The sequence below is a fragment of the Equus quagga genome, chromosome 5, assembly GCF_021613505.1.
Source record: "Equus quagga isolate Etosha38 chromosome 5, UCLA_HA_Equagga_1.0, whole genome shotgun sequence".
Taxonomy (NCBI): domain Eukaryota; kingdom Metazoa; phylum Chordata; class Mammalia; order Perissodactyla; family Equidae; genus Equus; species Equus quagga.
In genome coordinates this window covers 66452102-66473704 of record NC_060271.1, presented here as the reverse complement: position 1 = coordinate 66473704, position 21603 = coordinate 66452102, and the positions used below count along the sequence as shown (strand labels likewise).

The 21603-nt window shown below is 39.2% G+C and overlaps 1 long non-coding RNA gene across 1 annotated transcript; it reads right to left on the bottom strand.

Annotated features, from left to right (window-relative positions):
• Nucleotides 1-382: 382 nt before the first annotated feature.
• On the bottom strand, nucleotides 383-21488 carry LOC124238896 (uncharacterized). The gene is made up of 3 exons (XR_006888441.1): nucleotides 21220-21488; nucleotides 12732-12834; nucleotides 383-678 (listed from the first exon to the last, which is right to left on the bottom strand). It is a non-coding gene; the product is annotated as an uncharacterized LOC124238896 (long non-coding RNA).
• Between the last annotated feature and the right edge of the window lie 115 nt (nucleotides 21489-21603).

Below are 21603 nucleotides of genomic sequence, written 5' to 3'. Positions count from 1 at the left end.
AAAACCCAAAAAGACTGTGGAGAAGGAGGGTGAGGAGAAGAATTGAGGGCTGGGGAGAGAGTGGATCTGTAGGTTTTGAAGGAATGGGTATCCTGTCTTTTTGTCAGATCCCAAAAGATGCCTGTGTCTTTAACAGGCACGGAGGAGAGCAGCAGAGCCCCGCTCAGATGACAGATGACCAGACAGGCTCCCTGCACACCCATTTCTTGGACCAGTGGAAGGTCCCCAAACCATGACACAACCTTACAGATGGGGAGCCCAGCCAGGACCCAAGTTAGCTTCTTCTGCGAGACCAGACACAAAACTGAAGGTGAGTTATACGAAGTGGAGAAGCTTAGATTTCTTACATACCTGTATTTATGGACTAAGAGTCACACCTGCTTGCACGCTGAAGGCATTGTTTTCAGGAGCATAAGAACCAAGAACGTGAACATCAGCACAAAATAATCCCTCGTGCGCTCGCACCACTCGCCTCCATATGTAGTTCCGGTACTGCCTCCTTCCGGGCTTCCTCCCGACACGCCGCGTCCCAAGCTCGGAGTCTGTTAAATCCACGGGCCTCAGCTGATGCACAGCGAGCTCTCTACGGCCAGAGAGGCATTCATTTCGGGAGGGTCATTGGTTTCTCTTATTGTTATTTTTTCAATCTGTTGAGTAGTGCCCAGGAGCATGTGAAATCTATTAGGAGAAACCAGAGGGACAGCTGGAGCCAGAGCTGAAAAGAAATCTCCCCAGTTTATGGTGAGAGTTTTTGCTGAAGCTTTCAATCTCCCACCAACTTCCTGATAACCATTCTGAAAACAAACAGGAGAAAGTAGGAGTTAAGAATAGGAAGAAATAGATAAAACTATTAAGATGAAGTTATCTTTTTAAGGAGATAAAGGAATAAAATGAAAAGGAGAGGGAAAGAATTATGGCTCAAATGCATGAAATAAATTCAAAACAGACAAAGACAAGCTTAAGAATTCATGTGGTGAAATTAATGGCACAGCTTAAACAAAGTTTTTTAAAGGAATTTAAAATAATATAAAATACGAAAATGAATACTAACAAAAAGTACCAAATGACATTTAAGAATGGTCATAGAAAAACAAAATATTTTTTAAATTGCATAGAAAATAAAAGTTTAAAAAGGAAACACTTAAAACAAATATGAAAAGATTAAAAAGATAAAATTAGAAAACTGATAAAGACTTGAAAGGTGGAAAAGTAAGATAATACCATTTAAAATAATTCAAAGCAACATAAATCAGAATAAAAAAACCTACTAAGACAATACAAAAGTACAAAGGTAAAAATATTTCAGGCTAAATTCTTAATAGGGAAAAAGATATTCATGAAAAATGTCAAGGGTGAGTGTTTAAGAAGGAATTTGGGGCTGAAGCAGCCCCACAAGGAGGTGAAAGGGAGTCCAGGGCGGGGTCAGAGAATGGGCGCAGGACGTCTGTCCTCTGCTGGGCAGCCCCCTGTGGGAGCCCCTGGAAGGCTGCTCCAGGGGAGGAACCACACTGCAATAATAAGCAGCTGGCAGCCAAATCTGTCCAACCAACTGGGCTGCCAGGAGGCCACCCCCACCCCCTTGCATGTGTCCAGTCGCAGCTGCAGTAGTCAATGACGGGCCATGGCAGAGTCGGGCAGCTTTTTATACTGAGGGCCACAAACTGTATAGGACAGGGATAAATGGACACCCCAGCTTTGAAGACAGACCAACTCACCCTTCTTAGCTGTATGCTCTTAGGCAAGCTTCCTAACCTTTCCAAGCCTCAAGTTTCTCACGAGAAAAGTAGGAATAATATACCTAACTTATAAGGCTATTTGGAAGATTCCACAAGGTAAAGCTTACGAATTATGTTACAAGCAATCAGTAAAGGATAGCCTTTATTATTAACTCACTGGGGGAAACAAGTCCATTTCCATTACAGCTATACAGGAAAAAGAAAAACAATTTTAAGGTGTTAGGATTTTCTTGAGGGAGAACGAGAAAAGGTTCAAAAATGCCATCTTTTTTTGGGCTTAAAATAACACATTTATTATCTTACAGTTCTGGATCTCAGAAGTCCTCAAATCAATGTGTCAGCAGAGCCAAATTCTTTCTGGAGGCTGTAGGAGAGAATCTGTTCACTCATCTTTTCCAGCTTCTAGAGGCTACCTGCATTCCTTGGCTTGTGGCCCCTTCCTCCTCCATCTTCAAAATGAGCAGGAGAGCGTCTTCAAACCTCTCTCTCTCTGGCCCTCTCATTTCTGTCACTGTATCTTCTCTGACTCTCCTGCCCCTCTCTTATGTAAGGACTCTTGTGATTACATCAGGCCCACTTGGATAATCCAGGATAATCTCATCTTAAAATCCTTAATTTAATCATATCTTCAAAGTCTCTTTGCCATGTGAGGTAATATATTTGCAGGTCCTGGGGATTAGGACAGGGACATCTTTAGGAGGTCATTATTCCATTTACCATATCCCCTATAAGGATTAGCCTAGTATCCATGCTAAGGTGCCCTAACTCTTTAAGACTTAACTCTTACTATGGGCAAATTATTTGGATCTGCCTCAGGACCACCACACACGTCAGACCTCTGCAACTGAGAATGCTGCCCCTGACTTTCGACCTAACCAAGTGGCACCCAGCACTCAGTCCAGTGGCAAACAGAGAACCTTCCCCAAAAATGAGATGGAGGAGTGATGCCCAGTGGTTTGTGGCAAAAGCCAAGAGAACATTGTGCCCTGGGCATGTTATTGCCCCAGCTCTCCAGGAAGTCACAAGAAAGGCAAAACTGAGAGAAGAATCCATTGGAAAGAGGAAGAAAACTCAACTAGCTTCCTATACTTTCTCACCTCCATTTACATAGACTCTTGTGAGTGTGTGTGTGTGGTAAAATTCACATAGCAAACAATTCACCATCTTATCCATCTTAAAGTGTACAGTTCAGTGGCATTAGTCCATTTACAATGCTGTTCAACATCACCACCATGTAGTTCCTGAACATTTTCATCACCACAAAAGAAAACCCATACCCATTCAGTAGTGACTCCCCAGTTCCTCCTCCTCTAACCCCTGGCAACCACTAATCTACTTTCTGTCTCTATCGAATATTATATTCTAGATATTTCACATAAATGGAATACAACATATGGCCTTTTGTGTCTGGCTTCTTTCACTTAGCATGTTTTCAAGGTCCATCCGACAATTATCCCCTTGACATAGCTTATTAACCAGGAATGCACTCTCCCCTCCAATAAAGACAACCAAATAAACAGCAAGAAAATAAATCATCTTTATGAGCATGTGTTTATCCTGGGCTTCCAGTGAGATGTTTTAAAATAGATTTCAAACTCCCAGAAGGTTACTGATCTTTAAAATTCTACCTTTCATTATCAAGAAGGCATATACATCAGTAAGACAAGCACCAACTCGCTAACTGATCAGTGGACAAAGGATACAAATAAATAATTTTTAGAAAAAGGGTAAGAAATATTTAGCTTTACTAGTTAAAAAAAAAAAAAAAGCAGATTTTAAACAACCAGAGTCAAATCTGGTTACTAGCAAATTAGCAAAATCAGAATTTGTAAATCTTATCCAATACTATCAAGGATGCATGGAAGGAATGCAAGTTGTCCCATTTTTTGGAAAGCATTTTGACAATATGTATCAAGAGTCTTTGAAATGATAATAATATTTCCACAATTGAGCATTTACCATGTGACAGGCCTCTTTTTTCAGGGTTTTTGGCCAGGTTTTCTGCAGTTAACAAGACACACATTTCTTCTCTCTCTGGTGTGTGAAATGGGGTGGAGATGGATAATAAACAGGTAAATAAATCAACAGGATAATTTCATGTATGATAAGTTCCAGAAATAAAGGTGTTTGTGGGGGCAAAGGGGAAAGGAGAGGTAGTGCAGAGAGAGGCTTGTCAGGGAAGGCCCCTTTAAAGAAATAAATGCTGACTTGAGACCTACATGAGTAGGGGAAGCCAGTCTTGGGAAGATCTGGGAGAAGAAAGTTCCAGACTGGACTGCAAGTGGCATGGTCCTAGGTGGGAACCAGCCTAGTGAGTCTAGGAAGTGGCTGAAGACCTGTGTGGATGGTGCCAGGAGGTGGGAGAAGAGACCAGAGGGGTGGCAGGGCCAGTGGGAGATGATGTGCATGCCACGCTGAGAGTTTGGGTTTTGTTCTGAATACAATGGAAGTCACTGGAGAAGTCTAAACGGAGTAGTGCAAATTAGGAAGATCACTCTGTAACTCTGTATCTACTAACTTATAAGTACGTCCATGATATGGTGTTAGATGCAATCCTGTACTGAATTTTTTAGCATCCTGATGGAGTAGAGGCTTCAAACAGGAATAAGGTTGAATTATCGAAAAAGTTAATACCTGTTGCTCACCTGAGTTGCTGGATGCTGCAACTCCTGTGTTTGTATAAAGAGGCAATGTTACATATTCCCACAGGTGTAGTAACTGCAGCCAGACTGCCTAGGTTTGAGCCCCCAGAATCCCAGCAACCGTGCTTATTAGTGTTATGTCCTTAGGTGTGTGTATCAGTCAGGATAGGCTAGGTTACACTGTGGTAACAAAAAACCCCCCAAGTCTCAATAGTTTACAGAAGCAAAGAGGTTTTTTTCTCCTTAATGCTACGCATTCATTGAGGAGTAAGCTGTGTCTCTATTCCATGTTGTTTTCATTTCAGGACCCATGCTGATGGAGCAGCCTCCATATGGAATATTGTTAGTCATTGTGGCAGAGGGAAAGGAAATGTGGAGAATCATGTGCTAATTCTTAAAGCTTCTACTTCAAAATGGTCCACTTCACTTCAGCCAACATATGTTCCTCCTGAGTTCAACAGTGTGAGAGTGTGGGCTTTCATAGAGGAAAGGGAAAGGGGAAAATTCAAGGAGAATGAAAGGGTTAAGTATTTCAAAATACTATGCTGTAAGTAAGAACAGAAAGCACATGCTTCTAAGGGTCATGCTAAGAGGATACAGAACGTGAATCAATTATTTTGTGGTGATGTTAAAGATACCACAATTGGTACCGTCAAGCTCAAATTCTCATAGAAGTAGACGTTGTGGTGAACCACAGAAGTAAATACAGTCACTTAGGGAATGCCACTCACAAAGAACATCTGTGAATAAGGCCACTGTGTGAAAATGGGGCGGTATGTCAGCATGGGTTGCATCCCTGACTCTTCCCTTTCTCTCACACCTCACATCCAATCTGTCAGCAAAGCCTTCAAAATACTATACTCTGCCTCTCACCACTGTTACCCCCATCTAGCCACCTAACTGGACCCCCAACTTCTGCTTTGGCCCCAAGGAGGATCCTGGACAAACATATGACAGGTCATCTCTCTCTTAGTCTGAAAACCTTTTCACACAGATTAAAATTCAAAGTGCTTACAGTGCCTGCAAGGACTGATGCTGACCTTCTGTTACCTGATGGCCTCATTCCTCTTCACTCCCTCTTCTGCAGCTGCTCTGGCCTCTGTGGGAAACGCCGGGTACTCTCCCCACTTAGGGCACCGGTTGGTCCCTCTGCCAGGAACACACTTTCCCCAGTTACCTGCATGGCTTTTTTCCTCACATCCTTAGGGGTTTGCCCAGATGTCACCTTCTCTTTTAGGACCCTATTCTAGCTTTCTTTTCCTCCTCATCTCGTCACTATTGTGTAAGCTCCAGAGAGGCAAGATTTTTTTTTATTTTATTTATTACTACATCCCCAGTGCCTAGGAGAGAGCCTGGCACAGAATAGACACTTGGAAAATCTTTGTTAAATGTTGAATGACTTAACTATAGCTGGGATATACAAAATTAAGCTGTACGTGTCCTTAGACCAACTCACAACTGCACTAAACCAGCTTTCTTACCTGTCTCCTGTGTCATGGACAGTGTCACCATCCACCCCAGAAAACTGGGAGTCATCCTGGATTCCTCCTGTACTTTTAGCCCCTCTGTAAGTATCCCCAAGTCTTATTGATTATTCCTTATTGTTTACCAAACTCTTGCATTTCCCTCCACTTCCTTTCTCAATAACTTAGATCAAGCCATCATCATCTCCCATCTCACTTAAGAAAGCAGTCTCCCGACTCATCTCCTTGCTGCTGCTCTCACCTCCTCCCATATGATTTTGTAAATCATGACATAATTGGTCAAAGTGATCCTTTGAAACGCACATTTGCTTAAACTCGTTTAAATCCTTCAGTGGCTGCCCTTTATTCTCAGCATAAAGTCAAAACTCTTTGACTGACTTAAAAACTCCTTTCCATCTGGGCCTGGTATAACTCTTTAGGGTCCTTTCTCTGGGCCTTTGCACATGCTCTTTTCTTGGCATAAAACTCTCTCTCCATCCCTTCTCTGCCTGGCTAACAGCTGCAGTGTCACTTCTTCCTCAAGACTGGGGCTCCAACAGAACCCTGACTTCCCCATCATAGCATTCACCAGCTTCTCCGTTGACTATCCCCCTACCTCACACACCCACCCTAATCTGTGAGCCCTGAGAGCACGAGAATGAAGGCTTGGGGCTCAGCCCAGCCTGGGAGGGTCAGAGAGGTGGCACTAGATCTGTGTCTCAAAGGTGAGCAGCAATTAGCCAGGCTTCAGGGAAGGAACGGGTATTCTGGGTTCTTGAATAGCATGAGCAAACTGATGAAATCAAGAAACACCAGAGTGAGGGTGAGGAACCACGTTATGTTTCCGTTAATCAAGATTAATATGTGCAGGGCAGCAGCAAGTTGAGGGGAGCACAGAGGACCTCAAAAACCATGGTAAGGGTCTTTGGTTTGTTCTTTCCAGCCACTGAAAGATTTTTGCTACAGCCACTTCAGGAGGACCACTCTGGTGGGGTTGTATGGAAAGAAATTTTTTTTCAAAGACTTAATTTTTTTAGATCAGGTTTTTTTTAGGTTCACAGCAAAACTGAAAGGAAGGTATAGAGATTTCCCAAATACCCCCTGCCCCCAAACATGCATGGCCTTCCCCCTTATCAATATCCCCCACCAGAGTTGTACGTTTGTTACAACTGACAAACCTACATTGGCACATCATAATCACCCACAGTCCATAGTTCACATTAAGATTCACTCTCGGAGTTCACATTTTATGTGTAATGTATACGACATTGCATAATGACATGTATCCATCACTACAGTATTGTACAGAGCATTTTCACTGCCCTAAAAATCCTCTATACTCTGCCTATTCATCCCTCTCCCTGCCTCCCTAAACCTCTGGCAACCACTAATCTTTCTACTGTCTCATGGTTTTGCCTTTTCCAGAATGACCTACAGATGGAATCATATAGTATGTAGGCTTTTTGGATTGGCTTCTTTCATTTAGTAATATGCAGTTAAGGTTCCTTAATGTCTTTCCATGACTTGATAGCTCATTCCTTTTTAAGCACTGAATATTAGTCCATTGTTTGGACATACACAGTTTATTTATCCACTCAAGTAGTGAAGGACATCTTGGTTGCTTTCAAGTTTTGGCACTTATGAGTGAAACTGCTATAACCCTCTGTGTGCAGGTTTTCATGTGGACCTAAGTTTTCAACCCCTTTGGGAAGTACCAAGGAAGGTGATCGCTGGATTGTATGGTAAGAGTATATTTAGTTTTGTAAGAAACTGCCAAACTGTCTTCAAAAGTGGCGGTACCATTTTGTATTCCCACCAGCAATGAATAAGAGTTCCTGTTGTTCCACATCTTTGCCAGCCACATTTGACATTTTGGTGTTGTCAGTGGTTTGGATTTTGGCCATTCTAATAGTTGTATAACAGTATGAAAGTTGGTGTTGAGGATGCCACATGGTAGGTAAGTGGACCAGTGAGGGGATTTCACTTTTCTAGAGCCACATCTTGGCAGCTATGTCCTCAAATCTGCCTCATTATTGGTACTAGAAGCCAAGATAGCTGTTAAGTCAAACAATGAAGCCAATAATATGCTTGAGTTTTTTTGGAGGTGAGAAAATGTTCATAATAATTTTTCTGTCAGAAAAAATATTTAAGGTAGTCTACTAAATAGTTCACCTTTCATGACACTTCCTCAACTTTCCAAGGTTAGGTATTACTTCTCCACAGCTCTTGTTAAACCAGGAACTCCAAGGATGAAGCTCATGTTTCCCCAAATATGGAATGGATAAAAACAGTCAACTTAGCAGAACTTTGTGATGAGAAATAAGGGGGGGTACCTCTCTCACTTTAGGCAAATGAGATGGAATTCTGAAAGACTATCAGGCTCTAAAAAACATCACTGAAGGTGAAGACTTTTCATTCAATCTCAATTTTCTTAACCCCTTGATCTCACCAATTCAACTGTGAGCCCCTGGAGAGTTATAAAGGTACGACTTATATATGCTGTTACTTACATACAATGTTTCATATTCCACAATGCAAACCATGTCTTCCTTGATATATTAGAAGGATAATTTTCCTCCACATTCTTCAAAAGAAAGTGCTATGATACTATGCTATTTTAAAATTAATTTTATAAATACTGTGGTGGAATATGTATGCATAAAAATATTCATAACTAAACATCTCTTCTTTCATAAAAATAACATTATATATATATATAATGTTATTTTCATGAAATTTGAATATTTATATTTCATGAATATATATATTATGTATATAATATATATCACTTTATCTTGCCCTCATAAACAACCCTGTGTGGTAGGCAGTACTGGAGCAATTTTATCTGTGAGGAAATTGAGCCCCATAGAGATTAAACAATGTATCCAGTCATCCAGTAAGTGATGGGACCAGAGCACAAACCAGGGCTCGTAAGTCAAAGCCCTGTTCTTTCCGCTGTACAACTACCTCTCCTTGTGTCTGTTGTTCTACCAGAGCAATTGAAAACCTCCAGCAACACTGTTAATAACACAAGAAACAACCCCTCACCCCCAGGAAAGCTCTTAGAGGCTAAAGGGGCTCTGTGGGAGAGGTACCTGAAGACAAAAGTAGAGATGCCAGGTGGGTAGAACCCAGAAGCACAGCTGATTAGTTGTGGATATTTTGTCATACAGACGGAAAATCTTTGTAGACTCTTTGAAACAACTCCCACATTCTATTGGTACAGCCTACATCTAAGCAGAGCCATTGAGTTGGATTTATGTTTATTTCACAGGGCATCAGCATTTCATTGGTCTGTTTTAATGTTTATTTTAGTTCTGGAAGCTCTTAGATACTTGATTAGAAGACAGAGATGCAAAAATATAAAATAAGTTACTTGAAAATCATTCTAAGTTTTCTTTTAGTACTTTTACAGTTTTATTTTTTCCTGCTTAGATCTTTGACTTTCTGGGGTAATGTGCAAGGAAGGGATTCAACTTTATCTTTTTTCAGATGACTATCCCGTTTTTGATGTGGGATCATTTTTCCTAGTTGTGGCCACTCAGTGTCATTTGAACCTCATTTCTATGCTCGGGGATATTATGTGTCCTGCCTCCTCAAGGTATGAGCCAAAACTCAATTCCCTAGCTTATCTGGTGGCTAGAAGTGAGGCACATGACCTAGACTTCATCAGCCAGGCATGCACAAGTGAGGTCTTGATTTGGAAGAAATCATCATGAGGAGACAGCTACTACCCGAATGTAGTATGTGAAGAGAGTGCTGAAACACATCACAGAGACATGGAGAAGTCAATAGCAGCAGAGCACATTTATAGTATAAAGTGTGGTGCCAGTATCAGAAATGGTGCAGTCACTCCTTTGAGCAGTTGGACAGGCTAATTTAATTTCCAAATGCTTCACCTCAAAGCCTAACCCTCTGACCCTTCTGGAAAAATTTTAATCTACTTAATGTTGCTTAATACATTTCTTTTCTGTTAAAACTGTCTCAATTGGATTCTATAATTGCAAATTGGAAGCCTGATTACTACATGTGCTGACACCATTTATTGAATAATTCATCTTTTCCTCTACTGATCTGAACTGTACCTTTGGTAAAATTATGTTTCTGGAAAGATGGAACATCAGGGACCAGATTTACCCCTCTGCGTGAAACGAATTTAAAAAAAGAAAAGATATTTGAAACAACTGGTCACAGACATAGCATTAGGTGGTACAAGACTGTGACCCCTGAGAGAGGAAAAACATGAGTCCCACCATTGCCCCAGCTTACTTTCTTGAGAGGGTTTTCAGGCCACTGTGCAGGGAGTGGGGACCCAGGCAGAGTCTGGAGGTCCCCTTGAGTTGAACATATAGAGTTGAGACAGACAGAGTTGAGGCCAAGGCAGCTAGAATTCACAAGGCAGAGTACCAGGGGGAAAAAGCTGCAGGAAAAGTTCTGGATAACTGTAAAAGGTCCACCTTGAGTGGTTAGCTGAATGCTAATCAGAGCATATTAGTAAGTAAACTACCCAAAGCTAGGGAAATAACTGTGTTACAGGAACACAATCACCAGCACTCACAGAGAGCCAGGAATAGTTGTGGTTGTACGAGGCAGAGTAGAAGGCACCATAGTTCATGAGGCTTTGGGTAGAACAAGCCTTAGATTAATGGCCTCAATAGTGTGGTAAAATTATCCCTAGTGTAAGGGCTGCTTGTTCCACTTAACAAAGTTCAAAAGCAAGCCTCAAAAGGATTGAACTGTTTTTAAGTAACTGTATTCCATAACAAAGCTCAGTAATAGTTATAGGAATACAAAAACATCCAGCACCCAGCAGAGCAAAATTCACAATGTCTGGCATCTGATTGAAAGCTACCAGACATACTACCCATAATGAGAAGAAAAACCAGTCAACTGAAATATACTCAGGTATGTCAGAGTGACATTAAATTAGTTACAGAATTAGTAACATTAAATAACATTAAAACAATTATTATTAATATATCCCATCTGATCAGGAAGGTAGAAGAAAGCAGGAACATGAGAAGGAGAGACATGGAAAATATACAAAAGACCCAAACTAAACTTCTAGAGATAATAAAAGCCAATGTCTAAAATGAAAATACCATGGAAGAGATTAACATCAGATTAGACACAGCAGAAGAAAAAATTAGTAACCTTGTAGACATAGCAACAAAAACTATCCAAAATAAAACACACAGAGTAAGAAGACTGAAAAACAATTTAACAGAGCTTCACAGGGCTGTGGGACAACTTCAGGTGTCTAATATAAGTGTAATTAGAGCATCAGAAGGAGAGAAGATAGAGAGGAAAACAAAAAATATTTGAAAGAATGACAAAATAATTTTTTCAAGTAATTTTAAAATTATAAACCTACAGACCCAAGAAGCTCAACAATTTCAAGCATAAGAACATGAAGAAAACGACCTCAAGGCACATCATAATCAAGCTACTTAAGCTTACCAGCACACCACACTACAAGAAATGTTGAAGGAAGACCTATAGGCAGAAGGAAAATGATACCAGATGGAAGTCTGGATCAATATAAAGGAATGAAAAACCCTAGAAATAGTAATTACATGGGTAAAAATACAAGACTTTTTTCTTATCATCTTAATCTCTTTAATAGATAATTGACTTTAAACAAAAAGAAAAATGTATTTTGGGGTTTATGATATATGTAAAGGTAAAATGCCTGAAAATCAAAATATCATAAAGAACTAAAAATGGGAGATTAGGGAAGTTTAAACCTCTGTTCCTCTTTTAAAGTAATGATTAAGTTGGAAAAAACTGTCTGAATCAATTTTTACAGAATATAAAACATAATAAAACTGGAACATAAGAAAAACTTATAACAACCAGGGGAATGCTAAGTGAATAAAAAAGCTGCTAAATTTTTGTAATAGAGAAAAATTGTTGTAATAGAGAATTGTGGCATTTTAACTTACCTGTCTACCATCCTCCATCCCCTAGATAAGCAGCAGCCACAAAATAAGTCTCAATAAACTTCAGAAGTTTGAAACCATACAAAGTATCTACTTTGACTGCAACAGAATAAAACTATAAATCATTACCAGAAGGAAAACAGGAAAATTCACAGAGCAGAAATTAAACAACACTCTTAAACAATTAATGAGTCAAAGAAGAAATCACAAGAGAAATTAGAAAATATCTTGAGACAAATGAAAACAAAAATGCAACATAACAAAACTTATGGGACGCAGCAAAAACAGTGCTCAGAGGGAAATAAAAGATCTCAAATCAATAACTTAACTATATACCTTAAGAAACTAGGAGAAGGAGCATAAGGTAAATCGGAAGTTAGGAGAAGGAAGGAAATAATAAAGATTGGAGATAAATGAAATAGATATTAGAAAAACAATTGAGAGAATTAATGACCCCAAAAGTTGGTTCTTTGAAAAATATCATCAAAACTGACAAACTTTTAACTAGATTGACCATGAAAAAAAAGACTCAGTTAATAAAATTAGAAATAAAAGTGGGGCTATTTCTACCAATCTTGTAGAAATAAAAAGTACTATAAGAGAATACTATGAACAATTGTACACCAACAAATTTGATAACCTACATGAAATGGACAAATTCCCAGAAACACACAAACCACTAAAACTGACTGAAGAAAAAATAGAAAATCTGAACAGACCTATAAAGAGTAAAGAGATTCAATTAGTAATCAAAAACCTCCCAGTGAAGAAAACCCCAGGACCAAATGGCTTCACTGGTGAATTATACCTGTTCCCTTAGGCATATTGTCCTGTCTTGTCCCTTTTTTCTTTCTGTGTATTTGTGCCCTGTCTCTGAATGCCAAGCTTCTCTGATTTTTCCTATTGTGTGTATGTGCCCAGAATTTTCTGTGGTTATGCTCTGCTCACCTACTAAGTTGGCCTGGCACATTTGCTGATCTCACAGGTCTGCCTGGTATCTCTGGTTCCTCTCAGCCACGCCTGGTCATATCCATTATGCTGAAAATGGACCCTAGACATAACAGAGAAAAAGGCAAGGATCAGGTAATCTGGGGAAGACTATGTAAAGAAGGAAGTTGCTTCAGAATATACAGGTCAGGGGAATCAGAAAGAAACAGGCAAGCAATAGATTAAAACTGTTCAGGGTCAGCTCAATACTTATTGAGCAACTGCTATGTGCTAGTAACTTAGATTCAAAGAAAAATAAGATAGGATTGAAAAAACCCAGGCATAATCTTAGAATGAGAAGGTAGGCAAGCCTAGTTCAGCTACAGGGAACACATAAAGGTTGAGGTCAAGGCTGAGTCAAAGGCAAGTTCATCAGGGATCATGGTCATCCAAGGGCCAAAAGTTTCAAACCGTGGATCAGAGTCAGCCCAGCTGCTATCAAAAGAGTAATCAAAGCAGGGGCTGGCCCCGTGGCCGAGTGATTAAGTTTGCATGCTCCGCTGCAGGTGGCCCAGTGTTTCATTGATTCAAATCCTGGGAACGGACATGGCACTGCTCATCAAACCATGCTGAGGCAGCGTCCCACATGCCACAACTAGAAGGACCTACAATGAAGAATATACAACTATGTACCAGGGGGCTTTGGGGAGAAAAAGGAAAAAATAAAATCTTTAAAAAAAAAAAAAAGAGTAATCAAAGCAAACCAGATTAACTCCTGCTTCTGCTTCAGATGCAGAAAGCTTCAAGAGACTGTTGCTCTCCCTGTAATGATAAGAATGAACTGGGTAATCTACATAATCATAGTTATTTAAGTCTATTAGAAGCTCTTATGGAAATCTAATGAACGAAAATCCAAGGAATGATAAGCGCTCTTAGGAGAGAAGGCACCCCTGGCTGATTTCATTCTTGGCAGAGCAGCAGGAGGAAGTATCCATAGATTTAGGCAAGAAGAAAACAGCCGATGTTTTAATGCAACTTCAAAGGCAGGATGTGGTCTAGAATGACAGTTTAGAGTTCCTGCATGGTGAAAACACAGGGGAGTCTGAATTAAACTGCCAACTCTTTTCCATAGAGCTTTCACTGAGCGCTCACAAGAAAATTTAGGGCAGGAAATCTGAGAGAGACACCTTCTCAGGCACAGAGGTGCCAGGCCTCTTGAAGTGTGAGGGTGAAGCGAGAGAATGGAGAAGCACTCTGGGCCTTACACTGAGTATAAGGGAGTGGTTACCTACCACTGGAGGAGAGACAGGTAAGCTGAGAGAGAATCCCCATGAAGAAATCCCACAAGCACTCCAGGCCTTACACAGAGTATCAGGCAGCAACCATCTCCTGCTTGTTGGAGGGGCAGGAGAGTTCTGAGAGATCTCTGAGGTGCAGTCACATAGGACCTGCTGACATCTATGGATAGGTTGAGAGAAGGAAGACAAATCTTCCAGGCACTCAGAGCCCAAGTCCTGTTAAAAGAAAGGATCTGATACCACAAGGCTAGGACTAGCGTGAGACAAATGAAACAAATAGGAAACTTGCCTTTGGTACAAAAAAGGAGTGCTAAAGAACTCAATAACTATGATAAATAATATTTTAATGCAACATTTAAAAAATCAAAGTTTATGCAAAAAAATCCATGATGAGCAAAATCTCAAAATTTTAGATAAAGACAGAAATAGTACTACTGATTTTCCTTCTACCTCCGGCTCCAATATGGCTCAGCATAGCACTTACTGATCCTATCTCTTTTTGTACCTCAACAAATGCTTCAGTTGCCTCACATTAGTCCTGGCTTTGACCTGCTCTCAAATATTTCAAAGTGTGTAATAAGCTGAATCTAACTAAGAAACACAAAGCCAGATCAATTGGGATAGACTATATTATCCCAATCCCCCATGCTACAGCTTGACAGAAGAAGAGCTATGCCCTTTTCTGAGCATGAATACTATTTACCCCAGGTTCTTCTGTTATTTGACACATTATATCTGTCATTTAATTAAAAAAAAATCAAGACTTTTTTTAAAAAGCAAGAAAACTAAATCCATTGTCAAGAGAGAAAACAACCAGTAGAACCAGACACAGAGCTGTCCCATATGTTAGCATAATCACACTCTATATTTTACAATAACTATGATAAATATATAAAAGATTTAGTGGACAAAGTGGACAATAGATGGGAAATTTTCCTGGAGAGAGGAAAACTATTAAAAAGGGCCAATGCTAGAAATAAAAAAAACCCCACATGATATAAGAGATAAAGAATTCTTTTAAAGAGCAGGTTAGGCACAGGCATCAACCAACGTGAAGACAAGTCACTAGAAATTACCCAAACCAAGATATAAAAAGGAAAAAGAGCTAAAAAAAAAAAAAAAAGACTAAAGTATCTGAGTTGTGTGGAACAATATTAAACAGTTTAATATATGTGTGAATGAATAAGGAGAAGAAAGACAGGATGGAACAGAAAACATTTGAAGTGATAATGGCTGAGAATTTTTCTAAAATTAATTAATTACACTAGCCCATAGATCTAAGTTTAGTAAACCTACAGTAGGTTAAATCCAAAGAAAACCACATCTAGGCACATCAGAGTCAAATGGCTGAAAACCAAAGGTAAAGACAATATTTTGAAAGCAGAGACTAAAGGATACATTACCTACAGGGGAACAATGATAAGAATAATGTCTGCCTTCTCATCAGGAATAACAGAGACCAAAAGATAATGTATCGGTAACTTTAAAGGTAAAAGGAAAAAAATCCCCATCAATCTAGAATTCTATATCTAGCAAAAATATCCTTCAAAAAATGAAGGTGAAATTAAGACTTTTTCAACAGACAAAAGCCAAAAGATTTATCGCCAGCAGATCCATGCTGCAAGATCCACTAAAAGAAGTTCATCAGTATAAAAGAAGGGCTGACTTCTACCTGAAAGCTGCAACAATGAATGGTTTAGATATATTTATAATAAATTGAACTAAACTTTTTCTATAAAAAGAAAACTTAAGATCACTTATTTGAAAACAAATATGAAGTCTCACCTTCCAATTTGCTTTCTCATTAGTTTCTCCCAAAATAAGGTCTTAAAGCTATCATTGACATTTTTCTCATAATAAACCCTCTCAGGACACTATGTGGCCAGTGTAAGTACAAAGGGAGAGGAAGACATATTTAAGAGCTTTACTATCCCTATAACCATTCCTAGTTGAATGTTGTTCTCTTCTTGTTCCGTTGTCAAAACACAAATCAGCACTGATATTCAGTTTTGAATATTTTAAAATGTAGTATTACTTGGGAAAAGTATTTTTCACACATTTGTGTATGTATTGTGTATATGCCTCAAGTTAAATTGATGGCTTTGATGTATGCTCAAAAGCAGGGTGAATAAGACAAAAATTAATAATATCCTTAGTTATAACCCTAATGGGATAAGTCCTGAGATTCGTGCTAAGTGCCATTTTGTATTTTTCCCCTTACGTGCTCTGTACTGTATAACTAGCTCCTCAAATCATACAGCTGCTCTTAAAAATGAAAAAGAGAAACAGCTTGACATTTTGTACATATTTTCTTTTTCTTGATCAAACCACACACATAGAAACATGTAATGCAACTGAGTGGAATATATATCCAAGTCTTGGCTTACTGTTATCAATGGGCAGAATTGCACCATGAGCATTATCAGATTACTCCTTTTATTGATCCTTATGCCATCTAAATTACTGAATAAACTGTTAATCCATTTTAAAAAGTTCATTAGGCTGAAGGGAAATTATATTGGATGGAAATACGGCTTTGTAGGAAGGAAGGAAGAATAGCAGAAAGCGTTAAAATGTTGAAACATATAAATGCAGAGCAGAGAAACAGAAATCAAACACTAAGAGAGTAGACAAACTCAAATATATTTCTAATAGCCGAGAACTGAAAACAGTGCAGGTCTCCATCAACAGAGCAGGGACATACAAACTACGGCACATTCAGACAATGAAATACTACCTAGCAATGAAAGGGAATACACACCTTGCAGAAGTAATCACATGAATACATCTCAGAAACGTGCTGAGTAAAGGAAGCTAGATACCAGAGATGTGGCATACTGTATTATGTCATTTAAATAAAATCCAAGAACAGGCAAAGCCAAGTTATGGTGATAAAAATCACTATAGGTGATGGAAATCACCACAGAAAGGTTACTCTGGGCAGGGGTACTGACTAGGAAAAAGCACTTAGAAACATACAGTGGTGATGGAATGTTCTCCATCAGGGTTTGGCAAAACTTTTCTGTAAGGGAATGGAGAGTAATTATTTTCGGCTTCAAGGGTCACACAGTCTCTGCAAGTACTTAATTTTACCAATATGGCATGAAATTAGACACAGATAAAACACAAACAAATGGGTGTGGCTGTTTTAATTTTATTTATAGACAATGAAATTTGAATTTTGTATAATTTTTATGGTCACAAAAGTATTATTACTATTCTAGGTGGTTGTTTTTTTTAAACCTTTAGTGTGTGATTGTGTCCTAGCTGGTGGTTTAATTCTCTGTGTGAGCTGCCACCACAGTATGACAACTGAAAGACAGATGGTGTGGTTCCATGACCAGGAAACGAACCTGGGCTGTGGTGGTGAGAGTGCCAAATCTTAACCATTAGACTGCCAGGGTTGGCTTAATCTAGGGTTTTTTTAAACATTAAAAAATGTAAAAACCATTCTTCACAGGCTGTAGGAAATTAGGCAGTGGGTCAGATTTGGCCTGTGGGCTGTAGTTGGTTGACTCCTGTTCTTTCTATATCTTGATAGGGGTGTGGGTTATATGGATGTATGAATTTGTAAAACTGATGAAATTGTTCTTCTCATAAGATCTGCACATTTCTCTGGATGTAAATTATTCCTCAACAGAAAAAGTCTTTAAAAAAAAAAAGGCAAGAAGCTTAGCACTGATGCTTTGCTTGCCTCATTAACTGTCACAGGTGCACTGCACTAACAGAAATAGCATAAGACATTTAAATTTTCACACAAAACACCATTGCTATGCTGTTTAACAGAAGCAGTTTTAGACAGAAAATATTGTATTCTAATTACTTTGCAGTTGAGGAATAAAGGTCCAAACAGATTTCCAAATTTCTAGTTGCTAACTTTCTTAAAGGCTTTTGGAAACTTCTCATGTCCCTTGGGGTAAAAGTCAACTCTGCTAGTTAGTGGCAGGATTTTGACTGGAATGTGTATGCTGGCACTTGGATAATAGTTTTTTGGTTTTTTTTTTCCTTTTTCTCCCCAAAGCCCCCCAGTACATAGTTGTATATTCTTCATTGTGGGTCCTTCTAGTTGTGGCATGTGGGACGCTGCCTCAGCGAGGTTTGATGAGCGGTGCCATATCCGCGCCCAGGATTCGAACCAACGAAACACTGGGCCGCCTGCAGCGGAGCGCGCGAACTTAACCACTTGGCCACGGGGCCAGCCCTGGATAATAGTTTTTACTAACCAGAAGTGATTTCTGGCAAAACCTCCAAGCTGAAACATACTGGGTGGAATTGCTGATATATTGCTGTTCACTCCTTCAACTGCCTTGACCTCAGTGTATCCTTTGATCTCTCTGAATAGTCCTCCAAGTTGAAATTCTCTCTTGCCTTGTTTCCAGGATGCATCTCTGCCAGTTCTCCTCCTGCTTCTAAGATCTTTCTTGGTCTTTTCAGTGTCCTTTGATGGTTCCTGCACGAACAGTCTCCTCACCCTCCTCAGGCTCAGATACCCCGTTCCAGGCTTTTCCCACACGTGAGTATCTCTTCATCCTGATTGGACCCTAACGTACCACACTAGGCTGCCTCCATTCACAGATGCCATCCTCATCTCACTTGGGATCTAGATATCCCATGCTGGGTTGACCTTCTGTGTATCTACTCTTCTCACCCGACTTGGGCTCTGACTCCCCATGCCAGGCTACTACTACTTACTTTTTTGAGCTCAAACATTCTGTGCCAGGCAGCCTCTCCTTATGAAAACCCACCTTTCTCTGCACTCCTAATGGCTTTAGGACTAAAATGTTTGGAAAGAGGACGGGGAAGAGGAGGAGGAAGGAAAGGGGAAGGAATCTTAAAATATTTTACTAGATTTTTTATCGTTAGCTCTTTGATCCATCTGGAACTTACTTTTGTGAATGTTGATGTAGGTATCTGACTTCGTTATTTTTTCCTAATGAATAACCAATAGACCCCAAAGCATATATTGAATAGTTTATTATTAGTACTCACTTGTAATGGTGTGTTAATCATAAACTAATTTTTCATATATACATGGGTCTGTTTCTGTGTTCTCTTAACTTTTTATATATTTCTATTTTGATTCTTTCATTCATTGAAATTGTAGTTTAATTAGAGGAGAAATGATATCTTTACTTTATCAAGTCATATAAGGAGATGGAATTTTCCAAATCTTTTATGCATGTCAGTAAAGCCTTATAGTTTTCTTCATATAGGTTTTGTTTATTTCATGTTATGTTTTTTCTTAGATATTCCATAGTTTCATGATCATAATGGTTTCTTTTTTCTATTATATGTTCTAATTGATGCTTGTTAAGGAATAGGAATTATTTTGATTTTTGTTCACGGATCTTCTATTGCACCAACTTCTTGCCTCTTGTATTAGTTCTAATAAGTTGTCATTAGTGCTCTTGAGTGTTAATATAGTAGACTCCATCTGTAGGATTTTAAAATTAACTTCAAATTTCAAGTTACACATGAATACATTTGACTTATAAAAATGAGAGAATTACAAATACTAAATTGCCTTTAACCAATTCTCCCAATTCTAGTGTGCACCCCCAATACTAGCAACTATCATTATGAGTTTTAATACATATATTTCATAGAACACATACAGTGTTACTTTTGTGTGCATATTTTTAAATAGTACCAAATGCAACTTTCTTTTTTCATTGAAAATGTTTTGCTCAACACACACGGTGACTATTTTAAAACTATACTGCTGCATTTAACTTGTTGATATTTTACATAAGAATTTTCCATCTATATTTATAAGCATGATTGAACTACAGCCATCCTTTCTAGCAGTCTCCTCATTCATATTTGGGAGAACTTGTCCCTAGTGATTGCCTTTCAAATTAGTAGATAATTATGTAATCTAAGTCCTTCATACCCTCACTTGTTTTAAAAATCTGAGGTGCCTATTTCTGAGATAGATGTATTTATATCTTCTACTCTGACTACAAACTGCCAAATTTTTTTGTAGTTCTTACAGTTTAGTCTTAACTTAGGCTAGGGTACCTTTCCAGAGTCACAATAGTTCAAGAATATATATTATCTCTATGGACTTTATCCTTCATTAATATAAAATCCTTTTCTCTTTTGATGTTTTTGCTTTTAATTATGTTGATATTGCTATACTGCATTCCTTCAATTACCATTTGATTAGTAAATCTTTTAACTCAATATTTAAAAGCTTCCTCTGCTGTTGTTGGAGTTTGCTTGTGGTCAATTTATAGCTGGATTTTGTTTTTAATTTGTCTTTTTAACTTATGAGTAAAATTAACCCATTTATATTTATTGTAAATATTCATATTTGGACTTACTTTTCTCATTTTATTTTTTCTATTTACCATACCTTCATCTAGTTTTTCTCTTCTTGTTTCCATTTCTGACTTTTGTTGGACTGTATATGTTTTCTTTGTTTCATTTCCCCCCTTTTAATGGTCTGCAAATTATAAATCCAATTTAATTCTTCAGTGTTTATCCTTAATTTTAAAATTTATTTAATGCCACATATTCAAAATATATATTTTTAAAATCAACACCTGGAGATATCTTGCATCTATAATCCCTTGAATAGTTTCTAAACTTTTTCTGACGCTGTTTTCACACTTGTAAAATTGGGAGCATAAGTTCTTCACTCATTATCTTAATGATTAAATGTGATGCCATGTCAAGCACCAGCCTTTATGAAATAAGAAGTCTTGAAGTCCTTCATTCCATTTCTTCTTCACTCAACCAAAAAACTTCAGGTCTCAAGCACACAATCACCTCTTATCTCCTTTGTCCTTCAAAGTCACCTCCTCTTTAATATTTCTTGCATCATTATGGCCTTCCTCTAGTCTTTCAATTTCTTTGTAAGTCTCAAAGTATCTTCTCATCCACCCTTTACAAAGCAAAATCACATTCTGTATTGTACTGAATGGCCTCTTTTGCTCCAGATTTAATAAACGTCATTTCCCAATGACCCCATGCCTTTCTTCATTTTTCCTTCAAAATGGCGGAGTTTAGACGTTCCATGATCAGCACCACGTGCGCCTGCGCCTCCCGCGGCCATTTCGCCCAGCAGCCCAAGCTCCAGCCCCTTGCTCCGCGAGGCGCCTGCGCACGAGCCTCTAGAGCGCTGTCGCTCCTCCCTCTAGCTGAGTACGCTTGAAACCGCACGTTCCCGTCCCTTCCCTCCCCCACCGACTCTGCGCCGCTCTCACCCCTTTCCTGTGAGATTCTTCCGCCAAGTGGAAGGCTCATCTTCGGTCGACAGCCTACGCACTTGAAGAGCAATCCAATAGGCACTTCCAGCCCTGGCGTTCGCCATTCAGTCTTATCTGTGCACCACTGCAGTTTTCCTCTGGGCCCTAAAGTTGATAACCGATTTCGCGGGACTTTTTTGCATACCGTGAGGCAACAAATGGAAAGAATGGCTGTGGCGGAGGGATCTCTCGCTTACGCTCTGTGTACTTTAACCTAATGGGGGTCGTCCGGGAGTCGGAAGGGGGAGGGGAAAGGGAGGAGGCAGCCAAGGAATTGTTTTTTTCTCTCGCCCCGCCCTCGCCAGCCTGGCCAATGGCGACAGGCTATTTCCCCACGAGCCT